At 31.0% G+C, this 10,836-nt stretch overlaps 2 long non-coding RNA genes across 4 annotated transcripts; both read left to right on the forward strand.

The window, feature by feature from the left end:
* The first annotated feature begins 135 nt into the window (after positions 1–135).
* On the forward strand, positions 136–7,045 carry LOC120281848. 3 transcript variants are annotated; one of them, XR_005542816.1, is made up of 5 exons: positions 136–233; positions 1,226–1,276; positions 1,350–1,426; positions 6,566–6,936; positions 7,025–7,045. It is a non-coding gene; the product is annotated as an uncharacterized LOC120281848 (long non-coding RNA). The 3 variants fall into 3 exon arrangements; XR_005542815.1 differs by having other exon boundaries at positions 1,367–1,426; XR_005542817.1 differs by lacking the exon at positions 1,350–1,426 and adding an exon at positions 1,747–1,821.
* A 92-nt stretch (positions 7,046–7,137) lies between these two features.
* Positions 7,138–8,025, forward strand: LOC120282530. The gene is made up of 3 exons (XR_005542979.1): positions 7,138–7,631; positions 7,704–7,757; positions 7,850–8,025. It is a non-coding gene; the product is annotated as an uncharacterized LOC120282530 (long non-coding RNA).
* Positions 8,026–10,836: the final 2,811 nt, after the last annotated feature.

Genomic DNA, 10,836 nt, shown 5'->3' on the forward strand with positions numbered 1-10,836 from the left:
TATATATATATAATGTTCCTAAGATGGAATTGGAAGGCACATTTCATCATTTTGTAATGAGTGATCAGAGTTACTGATTGACAATGCTTTGATTGTTGCGTGGGTCACTGTTTATACCCTTGTCCAAATGTTTGACATACATAAGTGATTCAATTCAGGGGCAAGCTCGCGGTATCAATTGGAATCCTACTAGGAGTTTATTGGCTGTATACTCTCATGGCACGGCCATAAAGGTGATCATTCTTCATGAAAGTGGTATTTGTATATTCTACAAAGTTGTCTTGCTTATTGATCATTTAGTATTCAAGGAAATGGTGGCTTGACCTTAATTTTCAAGGATGTATAATTTTGATCATCTTACATATTTAACATGTATGCCTCACAAAATGGAAAAATTGCATGAACCATGAATTTTCCTTTTTGCATGTGTACCCCAGACACCAACTTCATTTGAACATACAATCGTGGGTTAAGTCGCCCATTAGTTTTTTAGCTTTATGATGTGAATATACTTTAAGTTACATGTATGATTGAAAATTAACTATGTTCAAACTTAGATAATGAGTAGAGTTAGTTGAAGATAATAAATCTTGATAAAGCAATAACTTTTAATGCTGGTCTCCGAGAAGATTTAGATGTGCAGCAAACCTTGTGTCCAATGGTGCATTAAAAAGTGAAACAAAGGTTACCTGTAATTCCAGGATTTCTTGTTGTTCCATAAGCAAAAGATGTTAAACCTTTTATATGACTTGGTCTCACTGTTGGCATCCTGAGTTTTGCTAGTATCAGCTCTTGGTGTCGATTTAGGCATGTTAACCTTGACTTTTGCCTATTCTGTAACATTATAGTGAGGCTCATATCCTAATTTTGCTAGCTTGTGATCTCTCATCAAGAAATTGTTATTCTTGCCATGTTGTGGTTCATTAAGAAGTGGTGGCATATGAAGTAGGCTCTCTTCCATGAGGATAATGCTGTTATTTTTAGTCATCCAAGGTCGGTGGGTCACATCAAGGGGACCTTGTAGACTAAACTTCTTTTTATGTTTTAGTTGACTCTTCTATTTATTTATTTAATTTTAATGTCCAGCAGGGATGTTGGGTGACCCTCTTCATTGATTTCTCTTATCATATTTGAAGCAGCAGCTATTCATTTAATACTAGTCTAGCCTTTTTTTTTGTTTAGGTTAATGACCAAAATTCGGAATTTCAATGAACTTTTTCTCCAGATTTGGACCCTTGAGCAAGACCAAAGAATACATGATCTGATGCATAATGAGGTTTGGACCTTTTCTTTTCATTGTTGGTCATTTTGTATGTATAATGGAATAATTTATTTAATTTCATTTTTAGTGTGTAAATATTGTTAGATGGAGCCCTACTGGCCCAGGTACCAACAACCCTAATAAGCCATACTGTTATCTTGTTAGGTACACTATATCCTCTTTTTTCTTCTTGCATTTTTTTCAATTACGCCGTAGTGTTTACTTCATGTATAAATTATGTGTTGGTGCTGAGATGTCTATTAAGTTATTGACTGAAATTTGATTTTATGATAGATATGGTTCTACCACATGATGTTTATACGCCTACAAAATTTTCCAATTGCTTGTGTAAAATTTAATTCATTAAGCACATCTTCCATTATTCCATATGCTGCACTGTTTTGACTGATTTATCATTCTATAATTTTGAATAATCAATTATCATCATTTCTTTGATGGTTTTGTATGATCTTGTCAAATTGCAGTGGTTCCAAAGACAGAATAGTGAGAGTATGGGATTGTTTTTACGGGCAGCTCCTCTATTGCTTTAATGGTCATAGGTACCCTGATAATTAAATTTCTAACTGATACTTCAATGCATATTTTACCATACTTTTGATGTGCAAATTCATATCATTTCGTGCGCTAGGGCATCTATAGTTGAATTAGTGTTTCATCCGGATGGTGAGTATTTGGCAAGCGCATCAGTGGATAAGTGTTTACTCATATGGAATATCAGAGATAGGAAAATTATGAAGTTCCACAACCCCTGTCACACTTCGATTTATAATCTTTCTTGGTATAACAACAGGTAATGATGGCAGTATTCTCTGCGTGGTTGATGTATCTTTTTGATCTTTCTTATGTGATATGTGAGATACCATGCAGAGCTGTTGAAATGATTTCCTAGTCATCCAACATACAGATCCTTTTCCTAACTCATTTCTTTTAACTGATTCTAACAATATTTTCTTTTTCTTTTTCTCTTGCTCTGATTGTTCAATTAGAAAATCACTATTTTCTTGCACTTTTAGTTTGGTTTTGAGTATGCTTAATGTTTTTTATTGTAAATCTTGTGTTCATGTCTCCTATAACATTATAAATATTGTTTCGTGCACTTACATGATTCCAAGGATTACATTTAGGTGTTGTTTGTTTTGGTGTATTTGGAGTTACATGTAACTCCAAATACACCAGTTTTTATGTTCAGCTATTTGTTTTGAAGGATTTTGGTTTCCTTTGACCAGCCAAATACCTTTGACCGGGAAATTTTGTTTCTGACCGATTTGGTCAGTAAAACCAAATCTGAGATTTTTGAGAAACCTCACTGGGAAAACCAAAAATCGCTAATCTATACCTTTGAGAAAAACTCTCTTCCTTCATCTCCGTTTCACCGGTACCAAACTCATCGTTGATCTATACCATCAGTTACGAGGCTTGATTATATTCTATTCATTGTTTTTTATTTCCTAATTTTTCCAAAACTCATTCATCACAAATCCCATTCTCTCTTTCTCTTTGCAGGTCTTAGCTATTTTCTCTGATATTCTTCCAATCTTTAACTCACACTAGCTCTCTTTGGGTGGCATTCTCTGCCTTCTCGAGGTTAGAGCTTGATTTACTATGGTATTTAAAAGTCTGGTGTTTGGTTACATGGAATCTAATTGTTGTTTGAATGTGGTTTGATGTGATGATTTTGTTTGTTTATGGGGAATGTTGTGGGTTTCTCTGGTAATCTTGTGGGAGAGTGAGGGTTGTGATTTTTTGGTTTTTCTTTGATTTTTGATGAAAAAGTTGGCTTTTTTATTGTCGGATCTTTGTTTGCATTTGGCTGTTTTGATTGCTAGATGGAATTCTGGGTTGCTGTCTGGTTTGGAGTGCTTGATTTTGTGGGTTTTTTTTCTTTATGTTTATTTTATTATTTTGAAGATGTGAGCGTCATCTGCTTTTTCTGCTCTTTGTTCTTCTAACTTTGCTGTATCATTGAGTTTCTTTTTTTGATCTCTCACTCTTGGTGGGCGTGTTCCGGAGAAGCCAGGATTGGTGAGAGTTTCTCTGTGATCATTCCTTTTGTGGAATCGTAGAGAATTTTGGATTTAATTCGACTATGTTTTTTTTAGATAGGTGATTAAGAAATAGGGATGTATAAGCCTGTGGATGGTAAATTTTATAGTAGTTTTTCAAGATTTTCTCTTGGTTATCTTGAAGTTTTTGGACGAAGTTTGGTGTCTCAGAATCAATGTAAAATCTGTTGGTGTTTTGTTACTTACACCTTATTGCTCTTGCATGAGGTTTTGTAGAAATAAAAAGCTTGGCTTTTGAATTGGATGTTTTTTTTTTTAATTATAAGCCTGTGGATGGTAAAGTTTATAGTTTTTTTTTAGTTTTTCATGATTTTCTTTTTATTATCTTGAAGTTCTTGGACGAAGTTTGATGTCTCAAAATCAATGTAAAATATGTTGGTGTTTTGTTACTTTCATCTTATTGCTCTTGCATAAGGTTCTGTAGAAATAAAAAGCATGTCTTTTGAATTGGATTCCTTTTTTTTTTTTTATAAGCCAGTGGATGGGAAAGTTTATAGTTTTTTTTAGTTTTTCATGATTTTCTCTTGGTTACGTTAAAGTTCTTGGACGAAAGTTTGGTATCTCAGAATCAACGTAAAATATGTTGGTGTTTTGTTACTTTCATCATATTGCTTTTGCATAAGGTTCTGTCTTTATAGAGTTTTTAAGAAATAAAAAGCTTGGCTTTTGAATTGATTCCTGGGTGAATTCTGAGATTTAATGATCATCTTGTTATTACAGATTTTTATAAATCTCATTCAGCCCCCTGTTTCTCTTATGAAAGTAGTTTTGTTTATATCTCTCTTTTGGTGCAGTTGATTTGATAAATAAAAGGACTTCTAGCTTCTATACAATGTATATTGTACGAACTACTTTCACAGCGTAGCATATGCATGCTCATTGAATAGTGGTGGTCTTATGATCCCCTCACCGAGAATCCTCACTAAAAATTCATCAAGGATAAATTTGATTGTTATTTTAAGGGTTTTAGTCATACTTATGGACTTCTCAATACTTTAGAGGTAGCATTTTTCTTTTTAGAGAAGACTTCCTATGGCCTTTGTGGTTTAGTAATTTCTTCAAGATCTTTGTTATTATAAGTGTTCCTTTGTATATTTAATTTCTGCTGATGTTTGAATGGCCAACTGAATGTTTGATGGACTATATGACTTTTATTGAAATGTTGTATTAGGATGACCACCTTAATTGATAATTCAAGTGATGTCATTCTTATGCCATTTTTTCCTTTATGTATCTCTATTATTTATTCTTATTATTTGAATTCCTTGAATGATAGTAAGAGTAATAGGATATATACTTTTTAAGTTTCTTTATATGATTTGCCTTGTTGAGAAGATGAATAGATGTATCCTTTTATGCAAGATGGCAGAGCTCTGAATGCATGTTCAATTTTTAAAATTTATTTTTTTATTATTATTTTTAATTGATTTTTATGTTTTAATACATGCATGTATTTTTAAAAATTGTATGAGTAATATGCTTTGTGTTACTTTATAAGTGTTCATTTTATTTTCTTATTTGTTTTCGTAATTGTTGGAATATATTTTCAAAATATTTCTATTTATCATATTCAAATGATCAGATTAATTATTATTTATCCCTGATTAATATTATTGTGTTCTAAGTATCCCTAATATTATTTTGTTCTAATATCTTGAACTTATTATATTTCCGTGTATTTTGGCTTCTTTATAGATGACTGAGAATAATATAGAGGATTACCTTTACGGTGCTCACGTTACAATCCTTGCTGCGGCTTTTGTTGTCACATTACTTTTGCGCAGTAAACGACGTAGAATTTGTAGAGAACCCTCTCATGGTCGATCGAAAATTAGAGAGCAATATTTATCAAGATTAATAGATGGAAATGACACTACTAGTATCAACATGGTTTGTATGAACAAATCAACCTTCTTTAAACTTTGCTCGATAATGAGAAGAAAATGTCTTATGCGAGATACTTTGCACATCACTATTGAAGAACAATTGTTGATGTTTCTACACACTATAGGACATAATCAACGTAATCGTGTCATCGCGCACAATTTCCTTAGATACAGTGGGACTGTTAGCAGGTATTTTAATCATGTTCTATACACAATCGGTCAACTGCATGATGAATATGTGCGTCCACCTAGTACACAAACTTCAACATATATAGCCTCGAGATCCACACTATATCCTTATTTCAAAGTACTAAATAAAATTTTTTACTCAAATAATTTTTTATCCCATAATTTGCTCTTAGTTATAATTTGTTAATTATAGGACTGTATTGTAGAGTTTGATGGGACACACATTCATGCTTATGTTCCTGCATCTGAAGTTGCAGCATTTCATGGGCGAAAACCATACCCCACACAAAATGTGCTTGCTGCTGTTGATTTTGACTTACGTTTTACATATGTCCTTGCTGGATGGGAAGGTTCAGCACATGATGCTTTAGTTTTACGTGATGCATTAGAGAGACCAAATGGTCTATTAGTCCCTAAAGGTATCTATTTTGTTTAGTTTATTCATATATAGGTTAATATATGAGAACAGCTTAAACAATATAATTTTGTTAACTACCACATATTTTTTTTTAGGAAAGTATTTCTTGGTTGATGTCGGGTATGCAACGAGACCGGGTTTTATATCCCCCTATAGGGGTATTAGATACCATTTAAAAGAGTTTGGCTTGCGGACACCGGCAAACCATAAAGAACTTTTTAATCTTCGTCACTCATCAGCCCAAACCACCATTGAAAGAGCTTTTGGTTCTCTTAAGGGACGTTTCAAAATTTTATCTTCAAGACCATTCTTTCCTTTCAAAACTCAAGCTGAACTAGTTTTAGCTGCATGTATTTTGCATAATTTTATTATAATTGGCGGTGAAGATATGTTCATACCCTCTGAGGAAGAATGAACACCACAATGACCATCCTCAAAAAGTAACGTGAGAGAACAAAGAGAGGATGCCCAAGAGTGGGTGGCACGTCGGGAACAGATTACATGTGATTTGTAGGCAAACAAGTAGAATGTGGGAAAACAAGTAGAAATTTATTTGTTGTTCTTATGGAAATATATGGATGTTTGTTTGGTTTTCTAGCTCTTGATAATTATTTTTCTATATTTCTATGAACAAATTTTGGTTGTCATAATAACATTACTTAGCCTGTTTGGGATGTTTGTTTAATTTTGTTTTTGTAATTATTTCTTGTTTATGTGGCATTTTTAGAATGGATAACACAAGGATGTCAGAAGATAGTCAAATGTCATCAATGAGAACCCCAACCAAAAGATCAAGTGGCAATAAAAGATGGACCACTGTCGAAAGTCAATTTTTCATAAGATTTATGGCTTCTCAAGTGGAGCAAGGCTTGAAAGTCGATAAGGGTTTCAAACCTCAAGCACTCCATGCATCAATCATTGCAATGAAGAATGAGTTCAGAATTATAGTCACTGAAGCAAATGTGAATAACCACTTGAGAACAATTCACAAAAGATGGGCAAGAATTAAAAAATTGAAAGAGTTTAAGCGGAATGGGTTGGGATAACAGATTGAAGATGATAATCATGGGAGAATCAGAGTTCAAGAACTACATTAAGGTACACATCTATTTCTATTTACATTGTCCATGTACTAATTATGAAATAAGTTTAATTTATCATTCAAATAATTTGTTACTCTATACAGATTCATCCACATGATGAGCCCCTACTTAAAACAAAACAAATCGAGGATCATGACTTGCTTGAGATTGTTTGTGGTAATGATCAAGCAAGCGGACTGACGTCTGTGTACAATTTGGAGATGAAATTGGCACCCATATAAATGATAGCGACTAGTACCGCCATCCATCTCAGACTGATAGTCTTGATGACATGTTTGAGGACACTTATTTTCATGTCAATATACCACTGCCCACCCACAACCAATCAGAGAGTACAGAAAATAGGGGGGGGGGATCTTCTGCTCAATCAAAAAAAGGAAAAGGAAAACGGAAAATGCCCACTGAAGTTGAAGCAATACAAGAGATTAATAACACAATTAAAGAGACATTGCTAACAAAGAAGTCTACTCGAAATTTGGAATTTGCAAAAGAATTGATTAGTGAGTGCATGAAATTGAAAGTATATGGCTACTGTGGCCATCAAATCAATAAGGCCTATGATTGGTTAATGTCCGACGATAGTAGAGCTATGGCTTTCTTAGCAAAGGATGAAAGCTATGGAAGTATTGGGCGAAGGACTTCTTTGAATCAATTCACAAACAAGAAGAATATTTTCGAAGTCCCATTTAGGTTTGTTTTTGTGTGTGTGTGTGTGTTATGATGTTGTTATGAACCTACTATGTTACCAATTTTCTTTAGCAGGGTGTTGGAGCATGTGGACATGATTTATCAATGAAACCTAGACGAATGCTATTGGTAAATAATTTTGTCAGATATATATATATATATATATTGCTGTCATATATTATTCCATGACAATGAAAAATGATTTTTCTCCATATGTACAGGTTATTTATCGTATTGAAAGGCGGCAAATGTAGCATGAGATTGTAAACTCTAAAATTTGACTATGTAATGATTGCCTTCTTGATTTTGGATGTGTTTTTTTTGTATATGTGCACTAATTGTTGAGTTATTTTTGTGTTGTTAAGTATGAAACTTTGAACTTAATTGTGCTTGAGGATTGTTGGTTGCAATGATAAGATTGGAATTTGCACTATTGAAATTAGTTTTGGTTGTTCCGTATGAAACATTGAGATTGGAATCATGATCAAGACCAAATCACATGTTATTTTGCTTGTAATTATGTATTATAGTGGAAGATGCGTTTGTTGAGATTTTATTTGTATGCATGACATGAAAACTAGGTTTTTATTCGAACTTTATATAACCATGATGATGGGCATTCCATGTGTTGTTCATGTTGGCAATGTAAGATGGTACATAATTGTTAACTCAAATAAGAATATACGATGGTCATTCCATGTGATGTTCATTTTGGCAATGCATTATATAATTTTAATTTTGTTATTATCCTTGTGATCTATATGTTTAAGCATGCTTGAAATTTTTTCTCTAATTTTCCGCTCTTGCTAGCAAGTGTATGCAAATTAATAAATAAGGACACCGTAAGAGTAAGTTAATAAATATATAATAACTAATTATAATAAAAAATTAATAAAGTTAATAATACATGGTAATTATATTTTATAATAATTTTATCAAAGTGAGTGAATAAATATAATAATTGGTTAATAATAAAAATATTAAATAATATATTAACCACCACCTTAATTTTTTAATGTATCAATGATTTAATTTATTATTACTAATTATTAAATATAAACTTTTTAAAAATATAATAATAATAAATAATAATAATAAATTATATACTAAAGTTAATAATTAATAACTATTTAATATTTTAGTATATCATAATAAATTGATATATAATAAAATAACGGGGGTAATTTTACCATGAATAACCATATTTTTGAAATACATACAACCAAACATGTGTTTTTCAATTTTTCACAAATCCTTGAAACAAAACATAAAAATTTTTATAATCACAGTGAATTCCGATTTACATCCAACCAAACACAAAATTTGATCTGTCTTGTATTTTTGAAACCAAGTATTTCTAGATTCACATTATAATCTGAAAAATCCACTACGTTTAGAATTACATCCAACCAACGCCACCTTAAAAGAACTCCAAATAAATGGTTGTGCTTGCAAGCAGTCTCTTTTGTATTGCATAATTAATAACCCAATCATGTTTTCGCTTTTTTTACTTTTTGGAGTGAAAAGAGCATCCATGTGTGAGTTTTGCCTTGTTTTTAAATCCTACTTATAAATAAAAAAATTTCAATAATTTTTGTTTAATCTTATGCAAGGTTCTTTGATGTTTTTTAAGGATCATAAGTTGTAAAGATTTATTAAAAAAGAAATGGCTATTGTGAGGTTGAAAATTAGTTTTTATATATTTTGATATTTAGAAATTATTTGATCATGTGTACTTTTTTGGTGATGATATTAAATTGTTTGAATTAATGGCTCTTAGGTGGTGTTTGGTTGAAAGAAAAATTAAATACAATGGGTTCTCAATAATAAATGTATTTTTAAATGTTTGAATTTTAAAATATAGCACTCAAATTTTGTGTTTGGTTAAGGATTAGTGTTTAATTAAGGGCTTTGTGTTGATTGGAAGTGATTTTCTTTGACTTTTTCATGTTGATGACTGAATGGTATGGCTTCTAAATCTAGATTTAAAAGACGTGGATTTTATTATTATTTTTTCATTGCCTTTCAGTTGTGTCAATCTTATCCTCATTCTCATTATTTGTTGTAATATATCAAAGAAAAGCCATAAACATCACAACTAAGGAAATTAACACTACAATAAAATAGGAAAAATCTAGCGAAATGTTCCATCAATGAAAGGCAATATTATTAACGAATTTTGTGATGAGTTTTTCGACAGAAGGATTTGACACCACAAAATATATTAACAATAAAATTTGTGACTGTCACTTATGAAATTTTTTATTAGTGAAAGTTTCCATTAAAAATGTTGGAAAAAAATGACCTACTTTATATTAAAAGGTATGTAAAAATTTATTGATAGAATGTCCATCATGATTCCACTTGTAGAAAGTATTATTATTTTCTTAAATTTCAAAGTAAGTTATTGTATATTACCTATAAAATTTCATATTATCACTAATGAAATTTTCTATTGGTCCAAGTTTCCAACAAAATGCTCCGATAGCAAAAAGTGTTTGATAGAAATTGACATCAAATAACATGTAACAATTCATTTGATGAAATCTCTATTGCAAATATATGGGTAAAAGGTATTATTGCTTTTAATAATGTAAAAATAAACTGTTATATATCAGCGATGAAATTTTTAGATTATAACCAATGGAATGCTTTTGTTGGTCTATTTTTTTGTTGGAATAAAAGTTATTTATTATAGGGATTTTTGGATTATCACGAATGAAAATTTTTTTCTCATTCGAGGACTTTTGCGTAAAAAGTAGATAATAATTCATTAAAAAATAATATTATTTTTTAAAATATAACAATAAGGTATTAACACTACAATCAAACAAGAAATACTAGCAGAAATATTTCATCAGTGAAAGACAATATTACTTAATAGATTTTGTGAAAAGTTTATTGACAGAATTTCCATCATGATTCCATTGGTAGAAGTATTATTATTTTCTTAAATTTAAAAGTAAGTTATATTGTATATTATTTGTGGAATTTCATACTATCATCAATGGAATTTCTATTCGTGCAAGTTTCCAACAAAATTCTCTGTCGACAAAAGTGTCTAATAGAAATTGATATCAAATAACATGTAAAAATTCATTGATGGAATTTCTATCACAAATATGTGGGTAAAAGATATTATTGTTTTTAATAATGTAAAAATAAATTATTATATATTAGTGACAAAAATTTTTAGACTAGAACTAAT

Source organism: Dioscorea cayenensis, chromosome 18, assembly GCF_009730915.1.
Source record: "Dioscorea cayenensis subsp. rotundata cultivar TDr96_F1 chromosome 18, TDr96_F1_v2_PseudoChromosome.rev07_lg8_w22 25.fasta, whole genome shotgun sequence".
In the NCBI taxonomy this organism is placed as follows: Eukaryota; Viridiplantae; Streptophyta; class Magnoliopsida; order Dioscoreales; family Dioscoreaceae; genus Dioscorea; species Dioscorea cayenensis.